Genomic DNA, 16,829 nt, shown 5'->3' with positions numbered 1-16,829 from the left:
TCAAGGAGGGTGTAGACCCTCTCCATGGCAATGTCCCTTCTCATTTCAGTATCTAGGCTCAGGTAGCTCCTCAGAGAGCATGTAAAACCTAACATAAAGGACAGAAACCCTGGTTTGTATTCAGTAGGATAAACAACACTTAAATTTACACTGCCCAGAGGTTAAATCATACAGCTATATTGCACAGGATATATTTGCCTGAGAGCTGTGAAATTAAACTATCATATAAAACAGGAAAGAGACATTTATAGATTCTTGAAATACATCTAGTGTTACAAGCTCTAAATACTCATTTTGAGAGTAACACGTAATACTATTTATTCAAAAGCTCTCAAATCAGAATGACATTTCTTTGATACACATATATTGATTGTACTAAAACAAATGAACATACAGACCTCTAAATAATACATTTTGGCTTAAATAATTGAAATAGGGCAGGAATTCATGCATCTTTCTGAAATACATTTGATGTAGCTAACTCAATAAAATATGATTGTATAAATACTGTCTTGAAAGTTACTCTAGGAAGAAAAAAGAAAGTGAGTTTGAGCAGCAGAGCACAACAGACTTGCATGTGGGAGTACAATAGATGATGTCCTTGGCACCAGCCCATGTTTTACATTACCATTGCCTTCCCTTCTTCTATCTATTGCTCTTATTTCTACTATTTTTCGATTTTTATCCTTTTCCTTTGCTAGTTACCTGTTATCAAACAATGTTCATATCACCAGTAGATCTCTTACCTTTTTCAATAATTCTGTTACAGAAGGAAATCTATAATTTAATTACACCTAGGAGTAGCATTTATCAGGTTAGTGACAGCCAGAGCTTTCCATAAAGTTCTTTCATGTGTCTAGGGGTTAGTCATCAGGTTTTTATCTCGTTGCAGCATTTTAGAATAAAATTATGTTCAATAGTAAAAATACCAGTCACATTGCAGCAGCTGAACTCAGTGCCAGAGAACATCCCTGGTACTTTAAGTGTAGCAAGCAATTCTAATAAATCCTTGTGTTAGACTGAAATTTCAGCTATATTAATGCTTGACTAACACTGAACTACTTACTTAGGGCCCCAATGTAACTAAAGAACCCAAGATAATAATCTGCAAAAGCTAACTCACCCCATCTTTCCTACACAATCACCACAGGAAATGACAAATTTAAGGTTAGAAGTGCCTAATCTCCTTCCATTGATGACTGTGTAGATGATTAATTGTATATATCTAATGAACAAATCCTGCTCTTCAGTGGTACACGTAATAGCTACACTATGCCTTGCAAAATTGTCTTTCAGGCTTTATTTTTAAAATCCCAGATTTCCAGAGACTTTTAAAGTTTACTTTTTAATTTATTCATGAATTCATGCTAATCTATACATTAAGGAACATGTTCAGTTACAAAACTGAATCACCTAGATGCTTTGGCAAATGTCTAGCTTTGGGCATAGAAATACTTCCTTAGATTTCATAATGAAGGCTAACACATCAAAATGCATATGAAAATGACTAAATTTAACCTGGGGTAGTTTAAAATAGCCAAAGGAATTATTAAAAAATTTAAAGTTAAATGCCATAAGCTGGACCTGGACACTTCTGATTTAACTAAGCATCAAGCTCTCCACGGTGCACGTGAAAGCATTCTGCCAGACAAAAGGGTGTGCAAGAGAGAGCAACTACAGGTTTGGGTATCTGGGGTATGGTATAAATATTGTGGATATTGATCCACAATATGATCACATGCAGAGCGATCATTACATAACACAGAAATAGAATGGATTTAAAACTGTTATGGCCCAATAACATCTTTATGATCTATTCATTCATAGTTTTTAGGCTTTTTTTCCTGAAATAGTAACAGTTAGATTTAAGGCAAGTAGAGCTTTTCAGATGCTTTCCTCTCTTCTGAAGCAGGTGTGCAAAGGGGAAACAAACCCCACCACACTGGATTTTTGACCAAGTGAAATAGCAGCACTGATGTCTAGAAAATGTATAATGCAGTTAGAGACATGTAATGGCAAAATGTATGGATTTTGCATTATTCCAAAGTACCCTAAATCTGTAAGGTAGATACATAAAAATAAATTTAGATACAATAATGGATCCCTCAAGTAAAGCTCATACTCATTCCAAGTATCACATGTGATTTTTTGTTACTCTGCTTTATTTAGTCAGGCAATAAATCTTTGCATTCCCTGTGGCTGGAGCAATCTGAAGTTCTGTGCATTAATATTTTCTGTGTACTTGCAATTATTGTAACAGTACAAATTGAAACAATTCTAATTGCTAAGAATAATTCACCAGCTTCTTTTTATTTCTAAACATTAAATCTTGCCTTCCCTGTTTCCCAGGAATACAATGAAGTGATTTAAATCAATAAAGCAAGTAGGACACACACTGTGAGCCTCAAACAATTTAATCTGTATTTTGAAAACATATTGGAGTGAGAGTACAAAATATTCTCCTTTTTGCTAAGCAAGTGTAGCATTTTATTTGGCATTGTGAGAAATCTGGGGAAAAATGTGAAAAAAAATTCAGGTTGTAAAAATGTAATTCTTATTTTCAAATTTAGTCTGATAGAGGTTAGCTAATGTAGTTCCAAGGAAAAAAAATCAAAAGATTACCCTGAACATCTACTTAAAAGAGTACAAATAGTCCCAGAATCACACTGTTTGTACAGTGCTGCCATCCACTGAATTACAAGAAATTCACATTTGTTAATTTTCAACAGTTATGAGTATTTTTCTCCTGATAAAGTTAAAAATCTAAAATTTCTTGAAGGGTCTTATCAATTTTATTTTCAGAACATAAAATTGCTATCTCAAAGTGCTATATCAAAAAAACATTTGGTGGCATGAATGTTTGATTAGAAGCCTTTGGATGGTACCCTTGGAGATGCAGACTCTCAACAACAGTCATAAAATATACATTCAGTGACCTAAAAGGCTTGAAAGATACAAAATATGCTTTTAGAACTTGGGACTAAATGAAAAAAAATCACAGTTTTGAATTCTATCCAGTCACCAATAAGTGGCACAGAGAGGCAGCCATGTATGTGTGAAGACAGAGTGGGGAAAGGAGGAGGAATAATATAAGGAGAAAAAGAGCAGAGAAGGGAATGTGGTGGGGAAATGGTAGCATCTTCCTTTGGGAAAATTTTCTTAAATCCTTTTTTGTCTCTCCACCCTTACAGACATTGTGTAAAGTGACTTTTCCCAGTACTTCTTCTGAGCTTACATTTCTGCCCTTTTTGTAAGCATCATAGAGGTCAGGTACTATTTATCTATAGTAGTTTTTGCTAGCCAGGTGCAACTGCTCTACACTGCCCAAGGAAACCACGCAAGGGCAATGCAGGGCACATCTCCACCAGACTCAAGTCACAGTGCTCACATGGGAAATGCAGCTGTGTAAATGGATAGTGCTTTACCTATGCCAAAAGTAAATGGAAAGAGATTCAAATTTTCAGAGACTCCATTCTGTATTGCTGATAAATCATCATATCCATTCCAGTGAGTCCAAATGAACTCTTCAGGAATGCTAATGATGAAATTTTTAAACAGCACAGCTAGCAGCCTAACCTCCCTGCATGTGGACTTAGAAGAATTATCAGCAGGAAAAACACAGAAAAAAACTATTAAGTCCAGTTGACCAGATGTTCCAAGTTGGCCCCATGAGATTTGCTTTCTGAACCGTGTTTATGATCTTTTCTATGGAGTGTTATTTTTAATGTAATTGCCATTGATTTGTCTCTCTATTCATTAATTTTCATTACCTCTGATGTGTTTAAAATACAAAAAAGTAGTATTACAGAAAACAGTATAGAGTATGATGCTACTTGCCTGTCAGCAAATACACACCTACCAGTCCTGTAAATATTAAGGATCATGCCTGAGAAAATAAACACAATTTGCCCTTTTCAAACCCAAAGTGTGTGTCTGAGCTGTCAGAATCTTCAGGTGGAAGCAGATAGAATTCATCTCTTTTCAGCTATTTGAGGGTTAAAAACAGTCTGAGGTAATTGCTTACACTCTTTCAACAACCAAAGAAAAGAGAGAAAATCTTGGGCCAGGATGAACAGTCCTCTGCAGTCTGAGAAGTACTTCCCTAAAATTACATAGAAGACCCAAGGTAAAGAAAACTGATGGACAGCTGCATTAACTTCAGTAGGCATTTTTAAAATACCCACTTGTTAAAAATGAGTCTTGCACAACTCTTGTCAAAGTATAAACTCCTGAGTTCAGAATAAATACTTAAAGCCTCAAACCTTATAGTTACCTGTCTAAAGGAACTATAAGCAAATGGATTTAGGATTTTCTGTACAAGTGTTTACTCTTCATTCTGGATCACAAGACTAAGATTGTGGTAACAAGTAACTGAAATAAACAACAGCTTTTGTACTGATTAGAAGCCTCAGACTCATAGTGCATTATCTTCATACTTGAGTAGAGCTGAAATACTAACATTCCCTACTATTAACTTGATTAAAAAAAAAAAAAGCATCAGTGTGCTACCTGAAGAGGCCTAAGTCAGGTAATTTTATTCCATGGAAACAATTTTTTTTAATTTTTATCTCTAGATCTGATCTGAAGTAGAAATAACTACTTACCTTGAAAACAAAGGAAAAATGTTTTTACAATCCAGATTACCACCTTAATCCCACCTTGGAATGCAAATTAAAAGGAACAAATTCTGAAAACAGATAATCAGCTGCCAGCTGCTGTCACATTCACATTCTCTGGAAAAATCTCTTCACCCAGGATTTTTCTCCTGGGAAGCTGAGAAGCCTCAGAGACAAAGGAAAACAAATATTACCTCATTTGCTTCTCCTCTGTTTTGCTCCTTTGGAATGTGGTTGGAGATTGTTTACCAACAGGTGATTGTCTTATTGGTTTCTGCTGTGAGTTGTTTTCACTCATTGGCCAATTGGTGCCAAACTGCGTCAGGACTCTGGAAAGAGTCACGAGTTTCTGTTATTATCTTTGTAGCATTCTGTAAGTATCCTCTTTCTATTCTTTAGTATAGTTTAGTATAGTAGTCTTTAATATAATATAGTATCATGCAGGTGGGCTGATTATTGAGGTACTTAACCATGGACACTATACCCCAGGTCATCCATGATTGTGAAACGTGCTGGAATGAAGCAGGGCAAAGAGGTAAAGCCCCTGGGGTAGGGCGGGCAATGATCGAAATATAAATATGGGGAGGCCTGGCATATTGATTTAATTTCATCACACTCTCACAAACCTGCCAAGACAAGCACTATGTGCTTACAGTGGTGGAAACAACCATTACAGGGCTGAAGATGCTGCTGTGCCTCAAGCCACTGCCCAGAACACCATCTTGGGTCTTGAAAAGTAAGTCCTGTGACAACATGGCATGCCAGAAAGAACTGAGTTGGACAATGGGACTAATTTCAAAAACAGAATCATAGACACCTGGAACCAGAGAGCATGGCACTGAGAAGTGTGTCATATTGCCATGCACCAGCCTCTGGAAAAATTGAGGGACCCCATGGACTTTTGAAAACTATATTGAAAACTGTGGGTAGTGGGATCTTCAAACATTGGATGTACAATTAGCAAAGGCCACCTGGTTAGTAAACACTAGAGGCTCTACCAATCAAGCTGACCCTGCTCAATCAAAACCTCCACATACAGTAGAAGGGATAAAGTCCCCATGGTGCATATGAGGAATGTTTCAGGGAAGTTTGGATTAGTATTGCCTCAAGCAAGTGCAAACCCATCCATGGGCCTGTTTTTGCTCAAGGACCTCATGCACTTGGTGGACAACACAGAGGGACAGGGAAGGACAATGTAACCTCAAAGAAGTTTGATTTTTGGGTGAGAACAGTCTGCAGTGCTGAATTGTATATTTAATATTGGTGTCTGAATGGCAATGCCACTGTATGTCGTACCATGGACAGTGAGTATGGACTACTCCAGATATACCAGTTGTGAGCTCCTAATGCAGCAGCTCATGGGTTTTCATTTTAATGTAAGCACTAAGTTAAAAAGCACCATTCCTAAGCCACAGCACTCATGAGCCAAAATATTTTCTGAAGCACCTTAGTGTTCACTGGCAGCAGCACATGATCTCCCAGTCACATGAACAGCTCAGTTTGCTAAGTTCACTTCCACCTCTGCTATCTCCCATAGTCTGTGGTCCATGGACTCAGAAATATCCATGTCTGTACTGTGAACAAAAATATTTTTGCTCATTTTCTTGTTTCTTATTATTCCTTCTGTTATGTAGTCAACTTCTAATTTACCTTAATGAAAATGAGTACATAAGCTTAAAAAATTTAGGAAAGATCTGTGAAAGGTCCCAGCACATGGTCAGTCAGCATCTTCAATTAGGTAAGGTCTTAATTTAGGTATGATCTCACATCATGTTTAGAGCAGAGAGCAAAATCACTCAACAAATTAAGTCAGGAGGATAGCTGAGGATAATCTTACTCCCAAAACCTCTTCAAAGTTTGAGCATGTCTTTAGGAGACTATGACTCATAGCCCACATGCCCTCTAGAATAGGGGACGAATTCTTTGGCTGCAAATGATGGCTTGACAGTAGTGAAACTGTTGCCTACACTTCAAATAATAGCTACGTCTCAGAATTCTTCATTAGAAAATAAGACAAAATAATTCAGTTTGTACCCTGCCTACAAACCATCATCTTAAACCATTCCTCAATTGCTAAATTGATTTTCCATTTGCATTGGTAAGAACATTTTACCTGGTTACAGCTCTTTTTTTCACCATGAAGTTAATGGGAAAGAAATCCAATTTTTTTTATAGTTGCTGGAGACTTCAGAGAGTACATTAAAAAACACTCTACAAGCCTCTGAACAAAAAGACACCAGAACAGGTCAGACAGACAAAATAAACACTCCTGTTTCATCTTCAGAAATCAGATTTGGAAACAAGAAAATGAAATGTCCATATCAAAGTACCCTTGCTATAGGAAAGCAGAATAGGACAATAACCTGCAGGACCTACTACCTTACATCACAGTATTTATTTTCCCTCTCTATGAAAGATAATTAAATGGTATTAACAAAATGTAGCAAATGTGAATTTCTAAAATGTAGTGTTTTCAATGACTCTTCATAGTGATTTAAATTTATTTCCTTTTAAGGGTTTCTCATAAGAAAGGACTTGTAATCAGAAAAGCATCAGTTTTCACTCTCAATTTTATTCCAGTGAAAGTACTTTGCAATGCCATGTATAGATAGCTTTTATAATAATTATTTTACAAGTTAGACTAAATGCAAGCATATTGTACTTTTTTTTTCTTATTTTAGAACACCTGCAACAGAGTTTTGGAGTGAAAAGTTTCAAGTCATTGCATGAAGATGTTCACAATACAGGCAGTGTGGATATTTTAATTTATACTCTGAGCTCTGTGTAGTCCAGGCAGAGGTACAGATATGTGGTGAAAGAGGGAGGGTTGGTCTTGAGTCTCCAAAAGTCTAATTTTAAACACTACTATCTTGTTAAAATCCTAGATACCATATTTGCTAAATGTATGTTACTGTGCAGAAATGTGGATGAGTCATTGGGTCACAAGAATTGCAAAAGACTGGCTGCAATTACCTCATCAGATGATACATTTGTGAGGGGGGTTCTCAATACCATTACCATTACTAATAAAATACATAGGTCTAAATCTACATAATGGTCATAAAGGGCATAAAACTGGTTTTCATAGTTGTCATCCCTTCCACATAATTCCTCTGGACCCAATGGATCTGGTATTTCTGCTTCTGTTCTGGCTCCCTCTGGAGAAGGGAAAAAAGGGGCTCAATTCTTAATAAAAATCTTGTTAGGAAATCAGTAGGAAATTGTCTTCCCATGTCCTAAATGTAAGCCTTAATCACCAGCCTAGATTATAGTTTGCAAGACAGATGTCTGGTTCCTGCTTTTCAAACTGCAGAAATCTACCTTCAGCAGAGATGTCCAGCTGAAACTGAAGAAGGGATCACATCTCTTCCACTCAATGAGGTACACGTGCACTAGAGGGGAACAGGACCTAGAATCGTAGGATAGAACCATAGAAGAGAACCACAGAATTGTTTAGGTTAGAAAAGACCTCTAAGACCATCAAGTCCAATTGCAAACCCAGCACTGCCAAGTCCACACTAAACAGTGTCCCTAAGTGCCTCATTCACACATCTTTTATCCACCTCTCCCACCATTTCCTTAGGCAGCCTGTTCCAATCATTAACAATCCTTTCCATGAAGAAATTTTTCCTAATACCCAATCTAAATCTCCCCTCACACAAGGCCATTTCCTGTTGTCCTACTGCTTGTTATTTGGACAAAGAGACTTCGGGATACACTGAACATTATCTATAGACTGGATTTCAGGCAGCTCCCTGATAAACATATGTCCTTTTAGACCACTGAGAGAGAATTATTTCTCCTCATTTGCTGTAAGCAGACCATAAGCAGACCACAACACATGAACCCCCAGTGTATGACAGCGGCATACCTGGGCAACCTTGCATACTTAGGTCCCAGAGTCCTCTGCAGTTCTTGCCTTTGGAAGAAGCAGAGTGGTAGTGCTCACCTTGGATCAAGGGCAGTATGCTCTCATGTTCCTTTATCTACAACTATCACCCAAGAGAGAAAGAAAAGAGAAGAGAAGAGAAGAGAAGAGAAGAGAAGAGAAGAGAAGAGAAGAGAAGAGAAGAGAACTGTACAGTTGGAAGAAATGTACAACAATTATCTAGTTCAACTGCCTGACCTCTCCTTCACAGCTGATCAAAGTTGGAAGCATGTCTACATGCCTCATAAATACTTACAGGCTTGGACCATCAACCATTTCTCCAGGAAGCCTGTTCCAACCTTTGACTACCCTTTTAATAAACAAACACTTCCTAACATCTCATCTGAACTTCCCTTGACATGGACTTGAACAATTCTCACATATTTTTCACCTCCCTCTCCATTTCCTTAGGAAGCTGTAGGGAGTGAGTCCTCAGCCACTCCACACAGGCTACACCTTCAAGCCCTTTGACCAGCTGTGTTGCCCTCCTCTGGACACATTCTGGGACCTTTGCATCCTTCTTAAATGGAAGGGCCCAGAACTATGCACAGTGCTCCAGATGAGGTCCCACCAATGCTGAACACATTGGGATAATCCTGTCTTTTACCCCACTGGTCATACTGTGTTTGATGCATTAGAAGTTGTTGAGTGCATGTCACTATTTGAGATGGCCATGACAGTTTCCCTCTGACAAAGATTTTTCTGTTGTTCCAAACTTCCAGTGTAATTTACAGTTCCCTGATTAAGACTTTGATCTTAAAGAAGGGACAAGAACTATTCCCCTCACATTGGTTTCAGCAAACCAAAACATGAAATGAGACTGTTGATTTCAGCTTCCAATTAAAAAGCTAATTAGACAAAAGTTCTCTATCAATGGGGAATATCCCAAATTTATACAGGCAGCAGAAGCAGCAGTTACATGAATAATATTCCTCAAGTTGACAACGATGAAATAAAAGCATAGGACAAATACTCCACCTCTGGAGATGTTGAAAAGAACATCGTCTGACAAAGCATCAGAAACAAACTGAACATAAGTGATTTTAACACCTTCACCATTATAACCAAAGAAACAGTTTTACACTGCATGATTTTATTTTGATTTTACCTTTTCTTATTTAAGGAAATTAAAAGCTAGGAATTTCAGAACTGTGACAATAAGGCACTTAAAGAGCATTGATCTCTAGTGTACTTCCTACTGTAATTGGCTGATTATGTCTATGGCAGGAGTACTAAAGCTATTTCAGGAAGAAAAAAGACCAGGCTATATTAAGGTATTGTTGAATTTATAATTGTTTATTTTTTTAAGTACAAAATGAGAAGAAAAGAAAATTATCATAGAACTATATCAGTTTGGTTTCTTAATGATATTTAATTAAAACAAAACCAAGATTCTCTCCTAAATAAGAAAAAAGGAGATTTTTGTTGAGAAAAATATGTTAAATTCAGAGCTTTCTGAATTTAGTTTATTTTTACCAAGGGGAAATTAAACTCCTAATAGCTAATGTGAAAATATTTCTGAATGCACACCTGTAGAATTATGCACTTCTTTGTGCCTAGAAGACCTCAGCAATATGCTTAATGGGACATTTGCTCTTAGCAAAGGCTTGCAGATTTTAAATAGCAGTATTCAGTCAGTTGCAGCTAAATATGTTAAGGAAAAGACAGGAAATTAGAGTTTGCTCACAACAAGCAACTTCTCAGTGCAATAACTTGATTTTTTTCTGTTTTTTTTTTTTTTTTTTTTTTTTTTTTTTTTTTTTTTTGTCTTTCTGATTCATTTCATAGCTAAATTAAATGGCATTAGTTCATTTTATTTAAGGAGATATGAGGAGATGCTATGCGCCCCATTGAAAGTTAACAGAACTGAGGGCTACCAGAAAAGTAGCTCGTCTACTTTCACTGAGATTTTTTGCATGCTCCTTAGAAACCAGCTTTTAGTTCCTCAAAAAGAGACACTTCTCAGTAGATTATTTCTGAAGTCAGTCAAGTAACAAACAATAATTGTTACTATCTGATCAGTAGTATTGCATGCCTATGCTTCTTCTGGTTTTAATTATCAACTTAAGTGTTTTAAGATTGGTCTGCAACAAGTTTGCTCATGTGAGGAGTTACAGTCCAGATGTGAAAAAGGAGTATAGGATGAATTTTGCTAAACTTTAAGAGTCTTCTTTAATTTCAGCTTGTCAGTTTTGGCAGGATACTCTTTATCTGCTCCTTCAGACAGCAGCTGCTGCATGCTGGAGTTTCCAATTCAGAGGGGATGTTCAGCACCTGGCTGTCCCAGAAGAAGATGAGCTGGCATTCTGCTTCCTACGGAACAGACCTCAGCAACATTACCCAGCAGATCTGGATGAAAATTAACACTGAGCTTCAAGCTAAGGTTTATGGAAAGAGTCCCAGAAAGTGCTGATGAGGCTGCACTGAGGCATATCATGGCACTCGCTGCAGAGCATTAAGGTTAATTATCTCCTAAGTGCATGCTAAACCCTATTTGCTTTCTTCAGAAGTTCAGCCATAAATTTATTTTAAATTCTAATGTAAAGATGTTTCTTGATCTCAACCTTGAGACAAATTGTCTTATTCATAAAATCTATTAAGGTCTCAACATCAAAGCAATACAAGAAATAATTTCATGAGATAATAATGGGAATCATGTGAAGAAATATACTAGAAATGCCCAGCCTAAGACTTCACAAATCTCCATTGTACTATTCCTGAGAAAGAGTGAAAAGACCACAGGTAAAATGGAGTCAGAAGTACATGAGTTTTGCCCCATAAATATTTTTAGTGACTTTCACTACTTTCATATTCTAGCAGGCCTTCATTTCACACTACCCAGTATAGAGAGAAATATTTTGTAAGTGCCACCAGAAGCACTGTCAGTGTGTAGAAACATAGAACATTACAAGAAAGGAAGTTAATTTCTCTTGCATTGGTTCTAGGTTCAGAGGTCCCTTGATTATTCCTTCTCATGTGTATATCCCTACAGACATCATCCAATTAAAGCCAACAGAATGTTTCTTCTGCAAATAAAAGAAGCAACATTCTATCTCTTGTGTCTTAGCTGGAAAAAATCACAAATGAGAGGCAATTCAAAGGGGGAAATAATTGTATTCATCAGACAGAATAATCTGTCTCTGGTTTAATACAAATTTGCCATTGGTGTGAGCGTTAGGTATGGAAAGACTGTGCTGGAAAGAACTACAGACCCCAGCTAGCTTTCAAATATTTAGACCTGGAAATATTCAGATATTCTTATCATTTTTCAGTAGAAAAGTCCTGAAAAACCCTTGCATTGTGATGTCTATAATTTGCTTCTTCCCTACAGAAATATAAAGAGCAACAAACATGTGGGAATGCATAGTCTCACTAAGGAGGCTTTGTTTTGTTTTTTTTGAACCCCAGGTGTTTAATTATCCAACAAAAATCTTACTAAAATTTTTCATGCTAATACTTTTCTGATCCAACTTTGTCTGTTTCCTGAATCACACATTTTTGAAATGGTCTTTCAATAATTAATCTTTAAGATATTTTTTAGGATCTAAAATATTTTTAGTAAGCAAATTAATTACACATTTACAATAGAAATGTTCTGGAGTTCTGACACGTGTAATTACAGATAGCTGTTGAGCAGTACTTATATCAGGATGTGGCTTTATCTTTGAATTCCTGCAAGGCTGGTTACTAAAAAAAATACTGTACATCTTATTAATGAGTCTCATATTGGGCTAAACTGAAACATGTACAAAAAATGACATTAATATTTGGAAGGTTACCTTCCTGAATCCTTCATGCTTGAAAAATATCTGCTGGCAGTAAATACACTCTATGTAGAGGAACTAGATTTGACCTTGCAGTACCCTGCCGATGTACCAGAGGTGCTTTCTTCTTCTTGCTCAATTAAATAAGGCTCCAAGCACTTGCTGTCACCTCTGTATTTGTTTGTTACTGGTTAAAGTGTTCTTGCTGCATAAAGATTCACATCTGTGACAGCAGCTGGGAAAATGTTTTATTTTTATCTCCCTGTGATCACAATTCCTTCAGTTAATACTATGAATTAAGCAGGCTCCTCAAACTACCTTTCCCATAACAGTTGTTTCCCCTCAGACCATTGCTGCCTCATCTCTTGCAGAGGGGATTTTTTCTGACTCCAGGGTCACATCAAACATTTCGCAGTCTTTAAATAAACCTCTCTTTTGTTCTTTGTGTGAAACCTAGATAATGTTGATTTTACTCCTAAACATCAAAATATGAAAGTCTGTCTATCTTGTTTCATTTTCTGCTTATTTGTAATAACTGAAATACATAAAACCTGTTTCTTAGATTAGCCCCTATTTTTTGTGCCAGCATCTTGCAGCCGTAGGCACTTTCTGTTCTGTACAAAGTCCAAATTGCCAAGACAAAATGGTGCTAGAAATCCCTCTCTTCAGCAAACTTTGCAGACATTTAATGACACACCTAAAGCTCATATTTAACATATATTCAACATATCCAACTTAATACTGGTCTGTGAGATGACTGCATCCATTTCAGCTTTGTGATTATTAGGACATAATTCTACTTCACGTTCCTCTTGCAAATAGCTGGTCTAGGTCTTTCTCAGGACCAGAGAACAGAAGTTCATGCACTTTGCATGTCAGAAAAACCCTCTTCAATCTGTGATCCAGCAGCTGCACAGATGTGCTCATCATGTGACCAGTTGTACACTTGTCATGCAACAAAGACACATTTAAATGTCCACTGGAAAAATGGTGGGTATTGACTGTAGCTAATACTGGTCTGTGTTTCAGGCTGAAGGTGGTTGATATATGCTGGGTATATGCCTAGCTGAAAGATAGCTTCTATGTGTTTACTATTAGACTTAATAATGTCAAAGTCTCACTAAAACAGTCAAATGTGACTGTATTCTCTAACCATTAAAACATGCCCTGCATGATTTTGTTTTATCCCACCTGGCAGCACTACCAGAAAGGAATGTCTGTGCATGTTTCAGGGGATAGCTTGAAACACAAACCCTCTCCACTAAGCTGTATAAACCAGGTGATCCTTTTATGAGGGGATATCATTTATATGGAGAGATATGGGCTATGAAATGCTGCTTGCCCTCACAAGCAAAAGATGAAATTTAACCTGCATGATCTGCTTGTATAGAAGAAGCCTGTGATAAATAAGACTCAAATAGGATTTTAATACAAGCAATTGTCCTGATTAATACTTATAAACCTTAATCTTACTCTAAACGAGAGCTGGGACAGTTGTGGCACCACTGCAAGAACATCTTAGCTAGACCTCCACTGACTGTGAACAGTTTCCAATGTCATAGCCTTTTAGTAATATTATATGGAGTTTCTGCTAACAATCCTTCCCATGTAGACTGGTGTTTGTCAGTTGTAAACTCTTTAATCCCCTAAATTTTACCTATATCTGACCCCTACCTTTTTATATCAGAAAAAAATAGCTACTGAAAGATAGTGTGATTAAAACAAGGACTCTTCCATTGTACATTATTAACTTCAGTATTTCAGTGTAATTGACTAAGGAACAACAGTCAAGGGAGTTTAGATTATGCTAAATGTTGTGAAAGGTGACAAAAGTTAGGAGTTTTTTAAAGCCACTGCTGTATGACTTGCCAGAAGCAGCTAACATACTGAACTTGCAAAAGAATGTGAAAATAGCACAAAGGATACTGGCACTTACAGTGGCTAACTATAGCAAGTGGTATGACAGTGTGTCTCATGTTTGGCCTCACAGCCTCCCTGAGTGCTCTCTAATGCTAAAGCTGCATCTCTGTCTAGCTTATGCTGCAAAGGGCACTCATGGGGCTGGTAAGTGATGAAGCAAATCTTTGAGTTAATCACATATAGAAAAAATGTTCCTGGATATTTGTAGTAATTGAAGCCTATCATCCAACAGATGATTTTTTAAATTTAAAAACTGAAAAATTATGTATATTTCCCCCACATCTGAACTCTCACAATTCTCCTTTTCCTCCTAATTCCCAGCTAATTCCAACTATGCCCATGGTGACTGACTTGCCACATGAAAATGCTGAATGACTAACCTGCAAACCACAAAAGAAATATCAGTTGAGTTCAGACTTAAGCCTTTTTCTCATCAGAGGCACTAATTTTGTCTCTCATTTCCCCGCCATCATTTTTCATTAAAGTTTTGGGACTAGAATAACTCATTAAATACGATTGAAATTAAACTTTAGATTTAAAATCTACTGCAATGAAGGGAAGTAACAGACAGAGAAATCCCATAATAATCTTTCTTTTAGAAAACAACCTAGAATATTCTTTTTCCTGCATGCCCAGGAGGAATAAATTCCATTTTCTTTTTTTGGCAGGAAATCTGAAGTGCTGGAACACATCACTGCTGAAAAGCCATGAAATTGATTCTCAATCAGCTCTTCTGCTGGAACATTTTAGTTATAGTCGTGGTATTTAAAAAGTCATCAGAAGGATATGTTTTGGCACTAAGTCAGGTGGACATGGTGACATGAAATGGCATTGCCTGGCTTTTTCAGGATTGATACAATTGCACAACTTTTCACACATGAAATGCCTCATTGCCCATCACATTTGTTTAAATTTCAGTAGAATGTAACTACTATCAGCACTAGTCTATTCAAATGGCTCCAAAAATCCTGTTTACAGTACAGTGCTTGGGATGATTACTAGGATTGACATTTTAATATTCAGTATCTGGTATGAAAGTTATGTGGGGTCTCAAAAATCAGGATTTCTGCCTCAGTACTGTGTCTCTCTCTCATAGATGGTCTGAAAGATAGAGATTAAGAGCAGTGTGCTTTCATTCTTGACATCAGTCTCTAGGCAACAAAGTCAAATTATGGCTACTGAACAACATATTATCATAAAAGGCTTAAATTTTAGGAACCACATAAGTACTGCATGTATACATACAGGTAGATCATCTGTACTCACTATATATATATATATATATATGTATATGAGTATGCACACATGTGTAAAATGTGTGTGAATATATATGGCCAGTTATGTACATATAGGTATAATATATATAATATATGCATAACATGCATACACCAGAACAGATATTTCATGTGGCACATATGCGTACATATAGAGAGAGATTTGTGTGCATGTCTGTGTTCACATGTGTGTGCATATATATGTGTGTGTGTGTGTACCTATGATTGCATGCAAATATACTTTTAGATGACTGTTAAGTGCACCATACTTGGAGTACATAGATTCAGATATCAAAGAAGAAACATTATATAGTCCTGTGTTTTTTTGGCAAAGCCATTGCAGACTGATGTCTAATCTGTTTCAGTATCTTGCAATGTCCATATCATATGACTTCTAAATTACCAGAGAGTGTTTTGAGTCATATTTTCTCTGCTATATATGAACATGGTTGTAAATAGGAGCAAAGGCAGGAATCTTGGCACTGGTAGGTGATCATATCCTGGTTTGAAGTCAGAGCATATCCAGCATGGCCTAAAGTTTGGGGTTTTTTGGGGGGTACAAGGGGATCAACTAAGAGATGCCATTCAGCTCATTCAAGTTCTCTGAGGGTTCTTTGACTTCTTCTCCACTTGAAAAGGCAAACGTTTCTCCTCCTTGACTGTAATCACCCTATTTATCTAAAGTAAATTTTCCTTCACAAGAGGGTAAGTGGGAGAGTTGGTGGTTTGCATGGACTGAGTCACCGCTCTTGTGGAGAAATCCCACATGAAATATTCAGGGAAATAGGAAACACGAAAGAGAACAGTAAGAAAAGCATGCTCTTTATGGACATCTATAGATGGAAGAAAGCAACACTTTTTTCTACTCCCCAGTATTCAGTGAGGCTATACCTATCTTTAACAAACTGTTTTATTTCCAAATAAAACAGTAACAGTTTCATTCTCAGTTTCCACAAAATCATTTATCCTTCCATATTCTTGCCCTTTCACTATAGCACAGGAAGATAAGGCAGTAAAGCCTGTACTGAGGACCAAGAAATTACATCTGTTTCAAGCTAAATATTAAAATGGTTCCAAGACAGCCTAATAGACAAGAGGGATAATTCTGCTATCACTCTCCAACTCTCTAATCTGAAGGGTATTCTGTCAAAACATCCTTAAAATATTTTTAACTTGCTTTACAGAAAGGTAGACCATCTTTCATTACTTCCATCAAAACTTTCATGTTCCTTAAGAATGCATCCAGCTTTGTGAGAAGCATCTCTGCATGGGCTCCTTAAATATGTTCAGATTTCAGATGAGAGGCCAAGCCCAGAGAACCAGTGCA

Source organism: Passer domesticus, chromosome 1 (genome assembly GCF_036417665.1).
Source record: "Passer domesticus isolate bPasDom1 chromosome 1, bPasDom1.hap1, whole genome shotgun sequence".
NCBI lineage: Eukaryota > Metazoa > Chordata > Aves > Passeriformes > Passeridae > Passer > Passer domesticus.
Note: the sequence above shows the minus strand (reverse complement) of the source record.